The sequence below is a fragment of the Cibotium barometz genome, chromosome 22 (genome assembly GCF_041138505.1).
Source record: "Cibotium barometz isolate CiBa-2024 chromosome 22, ASM4113850v1, whole genome shotgun sequence".
NCBI classification, from domain to species: domain Eukaryota; kingdom Viridiplantae; phylum Streptophyta; class Polypodiopsida; order Cyatheales; family Cibotiaceae; genus Cibotium; species Cibotium barometz.
The window spans coordinates 50,987,591-51,001,526 of record NC_141067.1 but is presented as its reverse complement, the minus strand read 5'-3'; the positions used below and the strand labels follow the sequence as shown (position 1 = coordinate 51,001,526).

At 40.0% G+C, this 13,936-nt stretch overlaps 1 pseudogene; it reads left to right on the top strand.

The window, feature by feature from the left end:
• Positions 1 to 1,605: 1,605 nt before the first annotated feature.
• Positions 1,606 to 2,265, top strand: LOC147626699 (uncharacterized; annotated as a pseudogene).
• Positions 2,266 to 13,936: the final 11,671 nt, after the last annotated feature.

Genomic DNA, 13,936 nt, shown 5'->3' with positions numbered 1-13,936 from the left:
AATTGTGCCAAGAATTCCACTTTTACCTTTTAAATGATTGAATTCCAAATGTCATGGGAGTTCCTCTTTTATCATTTAAGTTTTCTCATGCATAAAATAAATTTATCTAAAATTCCTCTTTAAATAAAAATATTCATTATTTTAATATACCACAATTTCTCTTTTAATTAACACTAATGATAAGATAATGACATGCTAGAGAGTTAATCTAACATAAACATAATTTCCATTAGATGGGGGCATTTAAATAGGTTCATTCACTTCATCATTAGTACATGGCTTTGCTTAATCCTCACCTACACATGTACTTATTATCTCTCTTATTCACGTAGCCCGATGCATGGGAGCTGGACCGGATGTGGTGCCTGAATGCGAGAGTACAAACGACGAGTGCATTCAGGGTCTAAGAGTTAGGGCACCCATGTCAGAGCACTTGAGTGGGCACGCAGGCTTCTGAGCAGGTAGGCCCCTATAAGTGCACGAGAATGTGGAGTTATCCACATTATCCTCTACATTTGGGTGGTGAGTAGAGCTCGGAGGCCTTCTTGGCTATGGTGATGTGACATTGGTATTAAAGCTGGTGTTTTTTTAATTTTTCTATTGTTTCTCTCTCTCCTTTTTTCTATACATGACTGCCTCGCTAGGTGTGGAAGAGGATAAGGTGAACAAGAAGGAGTAGGCACGCTTCAACGAGAGATCTCTCTTGAGACGAGAGGGGTGTGGGGGTTGAAAAAAGGTAGAAGAAAATTTATGTGGATAAATGCCTATAGAGAACTTCAAACCAGCAAGAGGTTCGCCATGGGAGTGTCGTTCAGGTACACTTACGACGACCAGCAGTCTATAGGAGAGCCATTGTACCCCATTACTGCCAGCACAGAATTTCATCAGTTGTCGGACGATTGGCGGTGCTCAAGTTGCGGCACGTACTTCAATAGCAAGAGTGCAAAGGTGGCCGGATTTGTTGAGAACTAGAAGTTTGGGCTAGGCACCAACTTTCCGCCAGAAGAGTATCCTCATCTACGGCTCCCTTCTTCTCTTCCTCTCAAGCTACTCCCTCTAATATATAAGCCGCAGTCCCATGATCATTTGATGTGCCTGAAATCCGTGTAGGCTACATTTGTTGGCAATTAAACACACACACACATATATATATACAAAATACTTTAAGCCGCGCTAATAATAATGTCATCGAATAAAAAAATAAGAAAACAATGAAACGTCACAATCTTTGAAAGAACCGACATAAAGCCTTCTTGAAAATACAATCAAACCTTTTCATAATACAATCAATCGATATCTTGTCTAAAGCCGCGCTCTCTGTCTCCTGAGTATTTCTGTATCTCTGACCATTACAATTGAATAATGTTTTATAATTAATGCTTAATTATAATCGCTTCAGAGGTTAGGCTTGTCTACATATATGGTATCGTAAAGACAACGCCTCGTATCCTGTGATTTAACCACCTTCGCTTCTGCTGCTGCAGCACTTTCTTCTTGATCACATCCGGACTTTTCAAGAAGAAAATGGCTGCGGCACAATCACAATCGTCAACATCCAAATTTTATGACATCGAAAAATTAACCGGCCCAAATTATCAGCCGTGGAGCATGCGCCTCAAGATGCTTCTTGAGAAAGCCAAAAATTGGGGCGTTATTGCAGGAACCGGACCTGACCTTGCTCTGCAACCTGTTGCTACCGGTGTTGTACCACCCATAGATGATGAAAAGGCCACATGGAAAAAGAAAGACCTGGAAGTCCGAACTGAGATCATTCTTCATCTCGGAGATCGCCAACTTCAACTCGTTCGCATGTGCAGGTGATGTGGAACCTGTTACAAACACAATAACAACAGACTAATGTCATTTCACGTGTTTTACTACATAGGCAATCAAATGAAATACAACTAAAGAATTATCCGACAACAGAGGCATTCCTTGAGGCATGGCAAGCTGCCAACGACAACCTTTTAATTGCTGGTCTGCAACTAACGGAGGACATCCAAGTGACAACTCTTCTTGCCGCACTACTTGATTCGTGGTGGCAAGCATTCATCACAACCCATTCCAATGTGCCCAATCTTACACTAGGCACCCTTATTGCATGCATTAGGCAAGAAGATCAAATCAGACAAAAGGGGAAGAGCCCACTCACCAATGCATCAAGTTCCTCTGTTCCTTTTTTGCAATGATTGCAGGAGGTTCAAGACCTCCTCAACGGTTTAGATCTAGACCATTCATAACAAGGTAGTCTCACTTTGCTTTGGAGGCCCCTCTACCACCTGTTCCTCAGGAGCTTGATAATCCTCTGAGTTAAAACAAGGATGAGTTGGTAAAAGTGGCTTAAAGATTGAAGAAGAAGGTGCAGATTGAAAACCTCATAATATCGCATTTTAAACTCGGTTGCTAATGCCTACGAGTTGGTTAACGTCCATTATATGTGAGCTTTGGTTTGCTTTCTCATGGATACTTGACCAATTTCCAAAGTAGTTTTCCATTAATCCAAAACCTTACATGGATATGCTCCATTCTTAAACTCCTTGTTTTCTTTTTGTATTCACTCACGTCGTTCCCTCTCATCTTGTTTACGGATTCTCTTATGGCTCTTATAGCATTTACATTTGGGTCGGCTTCGAGCGATCTCTATTTGAACCTCCCTTCCTCTCAAGAGTAGGTGTGCCTTTCCTAACTCTTCCTTGGGGATTATCACATCATCATCAAAATCAGAGTCCCATCCGTCTTCCTTATCAGCATCATTAGCCGATTCGAGTCCACTGAGACTTCCTCTACATGCAGTGTTGTGGATGCAACCCCATAGTACAAATCATTTAGAAGGTTACGTGGTTGTACCATTCGTATAGGAATAATGTCATATCCATCTGAGTCACAAAATTGAATTGTCTTAGGTAAAGCACATGTCGATAATGTTGCAAGGACATGACTCCATTCTAGGGGATCAATTAAGTGCTCAGAGAAGGGTTGTGGAATGTATGCCTCATCTGATACACTTCGATTACCCTTAAGTCTTTCAGTGTTGAAATCCTTATATGAGGCTCCACACATCCATAGATCTTCTCGCCCATTTGACAATGTAACTCTTGAGCCCTCAGATGAAGTAGAATCAAACTCATCTATTGGGCGGAGACCTTGTTACATCACGATATGAGTGATTCTTTAGGTTGACCCTTGTGATGACAGAATCATGTCAGAGATACAAATAATTGTATCCCCAATCTTGAATCATTTGAAATTGTCGCATGAATGGTCTACCCAATATCACTTCATAGTTTGGATGCTTTCCAAAGTCCACTACTGCAAATGTGTGCTCATATTCAATCCCACATGTGGTGACCAATATGTTCTCTAGCAGCCCAATGGGATGTTTTAAGCTTCCATCTGCCAGCTGCTGCAAGTGCATCCTTGTACTCCTAATAGCTGGTTTGCCCCACTTCTCCCAAATGGACCTTGTCACAATGCCCACTCCTGCACCACTATCAAGTATTGCAGTTGAAGCTACTTTTCGCACTTCTAATGGGAGGGTAGCATTTCCCTGATCGTCCTCACAAAACTTTCCTACTTTGTTGATAGGCATTGGCATAACATGCTTTGTCTCAAGGTGTACAGTACATTGATGGTGACCCTTTTGTAGCAATACCTGCTCTGAAAAACATGGTGGCAATATCATTCCACAACTCTGGTCGAAGCTTTATCAAATCAAGCAAAGGTAAGGTACAAGCCACTGGTGCTGACAAAATAGCTTGCACGATACCCATATCCATCTCCTTTGTCAACCTTCTATGCATGGAAGGTATCCTCAAGGTTTGAGAATAGTTCTCATATTCTCCCAAATAAGATGGTAAGGTTTTCATTGTATGCTTACTTCTAGGAGAAACAATTGTTTGAACTTCCTCTTGGATGCTTGGGCGTCTAAAGCTGTTTTCTGTGCCCCTGGTAAAATCCACTTCAGAGAATGGAGGTGAAATAATAGAGGACATATTCTCATTAACTTTCTCATGAACTGCTGCCCACATCTCATTTGCCATGTCCTCGTTAGCATCAATAACTTCATCATTGCATGGGAAGGCAAGACTAGGTGGTGGCAGAATGCCTTCTTTCAATGGGGTGTCAATATGGGCTTGTGAGATCAGCTCACTTTTCATTTCCCAACTTGATGACACTTCTGGTATGGTTTCTAATGTTGGCTTAAGAGAGGTTGGGCCCCGAGGGATAGGTGGAGGTGGCCCTCAAGTATTGATTGAGCTTCCCTAATGAGTTGCTGATGTATAGCTAGATTGATCTTCTCCTCACCAGGGTTTGGGTATTCTTGAAGCTTCTTGGATAGCTCAGATAAAGCTGCAATGTGACTTTTATGAGCATCAATTATGGCATCTAGAGTCTTGTTCACCTTATCCACAAAAACAGAACCCCCAGAACTATCCTCGGTTGTACTAGCCTCATCTTGTTTAGCACTAGGCCCAGGTTGAGGTTGATGCTCCTCATGCACTTCTTGGGATGTAAAAGCTGTCCTTTTTCTATTGGAATGTAGGGTCTTGTCCACTAGATTTGCCTTTGCATCCCTAGTTCGAGGTGTCTCATCAGTCTGCATTTCGGCATTTCGTGTCTGTGATCTAGTCATGACTCTAAGTGGCACGACATCCTCATTCTCTGATGAAGGTGGAAATGGAACTGCCTCTACAAAGTTGAGTGAGACTTTTGGTTGAGAGGTGCCTTCCTCATGTGGTTTCAACAAATAATCCTTTGGAAAGTGTTCTACACAACACCCTAGAAAATATCTTTTAATTGGTGGAAACTGTGGTACTATTGTATTGGATCGAGCTGCTTGCCTTGGGTGATGTGGACAATCACGAGCCCAATGGGGTTCTCTCCGCACTCATAAAAGGGGCCCATTAGTTTGGCTTCTACTTTTCTTTGTTGCCATTGACCTGAGGTGCCTGGAGTCCTAGGTTGGTAGCCGCCTATCAACATCAAAGAATTTTGTTCCCCTGGTTGAGGCTCCCGTGCTTGGGTTGGCTTGGATATGCGAAACTTTCAAAGAGATTTTTCTTGGATGAATATGATGCATATTCCTCCTCCACATAGCTTGGGTTTACCAAGTCTTTACACATATTTGAATTGTCGTAGTCAACAAACCTCATAGGAGCAGTCCTAGGAGCAGGAGGTTGAGCTCCAAGTACAGGTCATGCTTGCTCTTGTGCCATCGGTGGCTTACGTTCAAAATTAGTGTACTGTTGATGCGTTTGTGGAGCCACTGCACCCCTTTGCTGCTCACGTTCTTGTCTCATTCTTGCAATGCGAGTACATTCCTATGTGGTGTGGGTATAATTCCAAGCACAGGCCTAGCACCACTTCTTTGTGGGTTGGTTTGTGACTAGAGGAGAAAAGGTATTACATTCTTCGGTTTTATGGTTACCGCCACATGCTCCACAAAGATGAGGACCTGTATGTAGTACACTCCTCATTTGCTCTTGCTGCTGCTGTTGTTGTGGCTGCATGGGTGGGCGATAGGTTTGTCCCAATCTCCTTAGTACTAGGTTAGCTATGTGGTTTGGATTTACTAGTGCGCTAGACCCTGAACTTTGGTCATCACCCCACTGATCTCTTGGTTACACCTTAGGGCCAGTACCATCTTGGAATTTGAAGTTATTTGTGAAATCCATAGCATCATGGCAACACTCATTGAAATTTGTATGCTTCTTTGCATAGAGATGTGTGTGGAGTGTTGAACTTTTGAGTCCTTTTAAGAAGAGAGAAATTAATCGACTCTGGGTGGGCTTCTCATCTTCTGGGCAACGATTAATGTACTGCTTTATCCTATTTACACAGTCTCTCTAACACTCTCAGTCTCGCCTTGCTTAAAAGAGTAGATGTTTGCTACTATGTCATGCTGAACTCCCATCAAGGAAAAAGCAGCAATGAATCTCTCTTCCAAAACTCGTAAAGAAGATTTGTCTGAAGCCTCTAGTGCGTGAAACCAAGCAAGGGTCTTTCCCTCAAGAGTGAGCCCAAACCCTTCAATTTGCGTATGCTTGTCAGTCACTTGCTCAGCTCGAACTGCTTGCCTAAATGCTGCTACATGGTCATATGGATCTCCCGACCCTTCGTACTTCTTTACCAGTTTCTGAAGAGTTGATGGCCTTACTCGTCTTGAATACTCATCATCAGGCCTACGGCCTCTCACTCTCAGTGGTTCCTCTCTTTTGTAAGGTGGTCCATATGCATCCCAAATTGGTGTGGGTCCCCTATTACTTGCCTCACCAACCCCCTCCAAAGATCTTGTTACCCGCATTTCAAGAGGTGCATTTATGGGAGGCCGAGTTGGCTCCCCTACCCTCCGATTGTCATAGTGAGAGAAACATTGTTGTGGTGTGATCTATGGTCGCACTTTTGGTTTAGGATAATATCTTGGTGCTAGAGTTGGGCTACTTGCAGTGGTCCACTTTGATGTTGATGGTCCCTCTCTAGTGAACTCTCATAGGGGAGGAGCAACAGTTTCTCCAAAAAAGGCTGTCTCTCTTGGTTTAGCTGTATTGGTTGAGAACACTTCCATGAATAATGGTTGTCCTCTCCACATGAGATGACGAATCTCCTTCCAATCTAAGGTTCGGTATTCATTGGCCCATTTATCAACGATTCGGTTCTTGTATCCTGCAAGCTTCTCGACTACCACCACAAGTGCTAGAGGAAGATCTAGCTCTGGTAATTTAGTTGTGGCATAATATCCTTCTAAAGAGTCCTTATAGATCTCTTGAAGTGGGTCATCCTGAAAGACCTTTGTCATTGGAATTTGTCGTACAAACTCCCATTGGTTCTCAGCCCCCTGATCCATTTTGCTCTTGTCTTTCCTATCCCTTTCCAAATTTAGATCTACAAAAAGTAAATCATCTATGAATGGCTTTGAGGACTGGGCATTGGATGGTCCAGGCATGTCTGGATCAATGAGCCAATCATCTCTAGACTCCCTTGCTCTGGAAGGCTTTGATAAATCTAGGAACTCACTCTTAGAGAGCTCTCCTAATTTGTCTACATTCTCTGGATGATAGGTGACTTCATAGCGAACACCATCTCCACCCATGTACATGTTACCATGGTCATTGACTAGAGGTGCTCTATCAAGCTCTGAGAAAAAGTCTGCAATCTTAACGAGATACCGTTGTTGTGGATCCCTAAAGATCTCAGCTCCTTGAGCATTCGTGTAGACATATTGAAGTCTCACATTGAGTGGTAACCCCATGATTTTGGCTTCAAATGGATTAAAAGATCTTGTGGGTGTCCTATTTGGGGCTAAGGGATGACTATTTGACGGCCCTAGATTGTCCATAAGCAATTAGCTAGTTGTCCTAGAAAGGGTATCAGATTGGGATTCGGAAAAGGTTTCAGCAAAAACTGCCAAATTTTCTACCGATTGGGTCCCACTTTCCTGCGTAGGTACTCTAGAAGGTGCCCTAGACCCTAGAGCAGTGTCTATATGACGTCCCGACTGCAAGTGCATAAGGTCAAATTTTGTGTTTTTTTTAAAAAAAAAATCCAAAAAATTTCAACTTGGCTCAAACTTTGCCAGAACCCATTTTGAACCCCCTCGAACACATTAGGCCAAAAAAATAGCGTATTTTTTAGGATCAAAAATCGCCTAAAATTTACCAGTTTCCCATACTAACTCACTATGGGAAAATGGTTCCGGGACCGAAATTTTGACGATTGGGTGTTTTCTAACTCCTCTCGAAAAGTTAGATAACCTCCCAATTTTTTGCGATAAAAAATAAAAAAAAAATTTTGCACCCCCTTATCCGGTGCGGCGGTGGCGGTCTTTATGTCTTTATGGTGCGGTGTGTGGGTCTCTCTGCGCGGTGCGCTGTTCACGCACAACCGCCTTCTTTTATTATTATTATTTTTTCTTTTTTTTGAAGTACGTGTGCAGTTAACTCAATGCGTGTGCAGGTGTGAGATTTGTAGCAAATTTGAAATGTTCAATCTTTATGTGTATATAGATTTCAGTTTCTTTACAGGTGCAGGTTTAACAGAAAACTAAAATGCACAAAATTCAAGATGCAGAAAACTAAGCTAAGAACAGAAAATAAAACGAACATGCAAAAAATTGAAACTGTAAAAATTATCCTCAAACAGAATGACAGAAATGCAAATCAGGCCTCTCTCTTTTGCACACAAATTGAAATTCGCAGGTTTAGCACCCACCTCCAATCCTTCCCGTGTGTTGAATCCTTGTCTGACCTCAAGGGAGAGGTGTAGCTTAGCCAATCACACTCAAATTGCAAGACAATAAAGAGAATTTAACAAAAGATTAGTCTTAAATAAGTACCAAAATTAGTCCCAAAGCCTGCTCTCCTATCCAACAGTTTTGCAACCGATTGGAGCTTAACAAGGAGTGGTAGTGTGTGTATGGTGCTCAACTAATGTAGGCACTCACTCCCTAGCAGTGGCACCATTGTAGAGCGGTTCTCTCTACCGTGCAATATAGTGCTCATAGAGTACTACCGATCAACAAATGTGTTAAGAAAAACAATGTCAATCCAAGGACTCGACCCGATTAGTGCATGAAGGCTTATCCCATGAGGGAGAGACCACTTGACGATTCAACCATTCAACACCTCAATCAATCTCTCAATCCCTTAAATCCACTACACTAATCAAGAGAACAAGCAATGCATGGCATTCAAACATTGATTAAATCTTAGCTTTCCCTAATGCCAGCAAACCCATAAGCGTGCATCTACTAACCCACAAGCTTAAGCAAGCATAGAATGTAACATTCACAAATCCACAAGCTCATAGAGAGAGTCTATCCATGAATAACTCATTGCCACAATGAAGTGGGCAAGAGCTTGCATCAATGGAGACTACACACACACACACACTACAAGCATGCATACACAAGAGAAAGAAAGAAGCATTCAACTAATCATAGATTAATCTACTTCAATGATGCTAAAACAGATTAAGAGAAAGAGGTGGAGCTATACTCATTGGAGCTTGATGCTCATTAGAGTACAATAGAGAGAGAGTTAGAGAGTTGCCATAGCTTGAGAGCTCAAGAGCTTCACTCAATAGCTTATGAGAATGGCCAAAAAAACGTCCTCTTTCTAGCTAACATCTCTTTTATAGAGATGCTACCAACCCTAACCCTAGGCCTCTTTCACACATGGGCGGACAACCCCATAAGTGAGCCTTGCTTAATACACTTAGAACTCTCATTTAGAACCCACATTGGCCTAAAACGATTTACATTACACTTCGGCACAAAAATATGAAAAAATTATGTGCGTCTTTATGTTCCCATGGCTACAATCCCGCTCTCTCGCATTAATTGCTTCTGGCCTCCTTCCATAATCTGTGTTCCCGTGAGTGTTCCCGTGGAACAAGTATGTGAAAGAATGGATGTGAATGTGTATGTGAAGAGAATGGATATGGATGTGTATGTGAAAGCATGGATGTGAATGAGTATGTGAAAGAATGGATGTGAATGAGTATGACATCATATCCTTTCACATATCGTCACATCTCATTCTCATCTCTTCATTCACAACCACATCCATTTACATCACATCACATCCTTTCACATATCCTCACATCTCATTCTCATCTCTTCATTCACATGCACATCCATTTACATCACATCACATCCTTTCACATATCCTCACATCTCACTCTCATCTCTTCATTCACATCCGCATCCATTTACATCACATCACATCCTTTCACATATCCTCACATCTCATTCTCATCTCTTCATTCACATCCCCATCCATTTACATCACATCACATCCACATCCACATCCATTTATATCACATCACATCCACTCACATCTTATCACATCGCATTCACATCTTATTCACATTTCGTAACATTTTCTATTTTCGATACCGATGAGACTTCTCTAAATTTATGCCAATTGCTTGGCCTAGTTAAAGGTACTTTTTCTTGACGGATATTTTTATATTCTTTCTCAAATTTCTCAAGTGAAATATATTCAATATTCTTGTTTTTTGAGTAAAAGATTCATGGGATTTACAAAAATCAATTCTACCCATATTTCTCAATAATGCTCAAAATTTCACTTTTGACACATACTCATAATTTGAATTATGCTAAAAATTTCTCTTTTTCCATTTAATTTCTTGGATCTCAAATATCATGGGAATTCCTCTTTTTGCATTTAAATGATTGAATTCCAAATATCATGGGAATTCCTCTTTTTGCATTTAAATGATTGAATTCCAAATGTCATGGGAATTCCTCTTTTATCACAAAATAAATTTATCTAGAATTTCTCTTTTCTTTAATAATATATCCATTATTTCAATTGTGCCAAGAATTCCACTTTTACCATTTAAATGATTGAATTGCAAATGGCATGGGAGTTACTTTTTTATCATTTAAATTTTCTCATGCATAAAATAAATTTATCTAAAATTTCTCTTTAAATAAAAATATTCATTATTTTAATATACCAAAATTTCTCTTTTTCCATTTAATTACAATGATCTCCATTATCATGGGAATTTCTCTTTTTGCATAAAAATAAAATTACAAAAAAAATCTTCTTTTCTTAATTTAAGTATTTATCCATAAATACTAAAAATTAGTTAATCATGAATTTGATAAAAATCTTTCTTTTAGCATAGGATGACCAATCCTAGAATATGGTAGGAAGTCCTCTTTTCACATTATGCATAAAAATGAGCTATGTATTATGTGATGTGATGTAAAGGGATGTGGATGTGAACGTGATGAGATGTGGATGAAATGTGATGTGATGTGAATATATGTGGATGTGAATGTGAATGAATGGATGGATGTGGATGTGGATGAGATGTGATGTGAATGGATGTGAATACGATGAGATGTGGATGAAATGTGATGTGATGTGAATATATGTTGATGTGAATGTGAATGAATGAGATATGATGTGGATAGATGTGGACGTGATGAATGTGGATGGAATGAATGATATGTGATGTGGATAGATGTGGACGTGATGTAATGGGATAGAATGTATGTGATGGGATGGGGATGCAATGAATGTGATGCATGTGAATAGATGCGATGAGATGTGAATGGATGTGAATGAATGTGAATGTGAATGTGATGTGATGTAAATAGATGTGAATGGATGGGATGTGATGTGAATCGAGATAGATGTGAATAGATGTGATGTGAATGGATGAGATGTGATGTGAATGGATGAGATGTGAATCGGGATAGATGTGAATGGATGAGATTTGATGTGAATGGATGTGATGTGATAAGATGTGGATGGGGGTAGATGTGAATAGATGTGATATGGATATGGGTAGATGAGAATGGATGAGATGTGATAAGGATAGATGTAATGAGATGTAATATGATGTGACTAGAAGAGAATGGATGAAGGACTTGACCTCGTTAGAAAAATTCGTTAAGAAAATAAAAATGGTGAAATCGTCCCAGCTTTCTGGGCATGGGAAATTTTCCCGGTTTCGGTTTTCGGAATGACCACCAGTTTAGTCTCGTGCCCGGATATTCGAGGGCGAGGCCCCGAGTGTGAGAAACCTTGCCCGGCATAAGAGAAAGCTACTTTCGCTGCTACCATCCGGGAATCCGATGTGCAGAGGAGGCAATGGGATCTCATAGTTGGTATTAGAGCAGTGTTGTAAATTTACATAACAGTATCAGAAATTTCTTAAAATTTTAAAGTAAATCTGGGAAATAATGTTTTCGCTTGTTAATATTATGTTGAATGAACTTCAAAAATTGAAAACTCATAAATTGAATTGGAAATTTATAGATGGATACGCCGAATCTATCTGGCATTCTTGAACTCTCCCAGAGTCCAGATATGATAGCCTTTGCATTCGAGCACCTCATCAACTCTGCTACGACCCGAGTAAGCAGAGTGAGACTCGCGCGTCATTTTGAGAGTCTTTAATTTCCTTATAATCTTGAGCGACGTTGGTATATGTGGTTTTGTGGAGGACGATGTATTAATGTTAGTACCAATCAGCGTTAGAGACTCAGGCAAAATATTTCCTTAGCCATGATTCTGATAAGGCTAGGGCTTGTTCCGCATGTACAACTCTTTAATCATTCACCCACAAACTTCAGAACTTCATGCCGAGTTTTTAGGCTTCTTAGCCGCTTTATCCCTAGAGATAGAATTACAACACCTCTTTCTGTAATGAATTGTGTGTACCATGGCATGTCTCCTTCGCAATTTTGCTTCTTTATACGTATACGATTCAGAGAGTGATTTTGGGGACCCGTGATGCTCTATGTATATATCAAAAACTTTTGATCATAAATGATGTTTTGTAAAAAAAATTCCAAATTGTTTTCATGATTGTGAATATGGTTAGTAAAATTACCAGAGTAAATCTTGTTTCATGAAGTATGATGAAATAATCATCTGTTTAAAGAATAATTCGTAAAAATTAAAGAATAATCATCGTGTTTCATGAAGTATGATGAAATAATCATATGTTTAAAGAATAATCATCTTGTTTCATGAAGTATGATGAAATAATCATCTGTTACAAGAATAATCTTCTTGTTTCATGAAGTATGATGAAATAATATATGTTTAAAGAATAATCATCTTGTTTCATGAAGTATGATAAAACAATCATCTGTTACAAGAATAATCATCTTGTTTCATGAAATATGATGAAATAATATATGTTTAAAGAATAATCATCTTGTTTCATGAAGTATGATGAAATAATCATCTGTTTAAAGAATAGTTCACAAAATTTAAATAATCATAAATCTGTTGTCAAAGTTAAGTTGACGAAAATCTCGTTTTGTGAGAATCATGAGGCGCGCGGCCCGTGCAAGGCAACCAGATCCTCTAACCACCGATGACGAAGAGCTAGATCCGGATGTTCGAAAATCCCTGCATAGATCCCAACTTGGTCTCTTCAAGGGTGAAGGGGAAGAGTTAGGTGAAGTAGTGGAAAAGTGGATTGAGGCATTGGAGGAATACTTTGATGTAACTGGTTACAATGAGAAAAGCAAGATGGCTCTCGCCAGGTTAAAGATTGTGGAAACGACCAGGGTCGCTTGGAGGAATCACTAGGAGACTAACCATCTCGACTGGAATACCCAAACCTGGACCGATCTTAAAGCTGACCTCAGAAAGAGGTTTTGTCCTCCCGGCTACCAAATGCAAAATATTTCAACACACTACAAGTACTCAGTATTCACTGATTCACTGAATAACACCATATTGGGGAATATGGGAATTTCCCACAAGTTTGGGACACGTGGTCAAAAGTTTGGATTAACCATAACTTGAACACCACTAATCCAAAATGAGCGCTTTATAGCTCTTTAGATTCCATTTTTTAAGTGCTTTCAACGATAGGTCATATGATAGGGTTTTGAGAAACTTACAAACATGTTATCCATATCCCCTTTTCTAAGTATTCAAAAATGGGAATTGGGAAATTCCCAAATTCACTAATATGGTGTTGAATGCAACCCTACATGGTTACCAACTGACTGAATCACCTGCAAAATGTATGAAAAATAACACAAAGTAGAGAATAGAGTGTTACTGGTGAAAGTATGATGGTCAATGTTGATGAAGACACTATAGATGCTATTGCACACCAAATCTTTGCTAGTGCACAGCCCAAACACCCAAAATCGAGCAGAAAAATCCAAAATGATGCCTCTCCAGAACGTCTCCAGAAACCTTGAAGTGCCCAAACCGTGCCCGAATCACGTCGCGAACCCTGAAACGATCGTATACTTTGTATACATCACATTATAGCATATACCTTCTTCTCCTAAGAGGGTATCTCAATCAGAGACAGAAAAACAAGGTCGTGTGATGATGATGAGGGAGGCCGACTACTAGATCAAGTGTCAAGGAAGCTAGCTCTAATACCAATTGTTGGAATTAGGGTTAGGGCTGTAGCAATG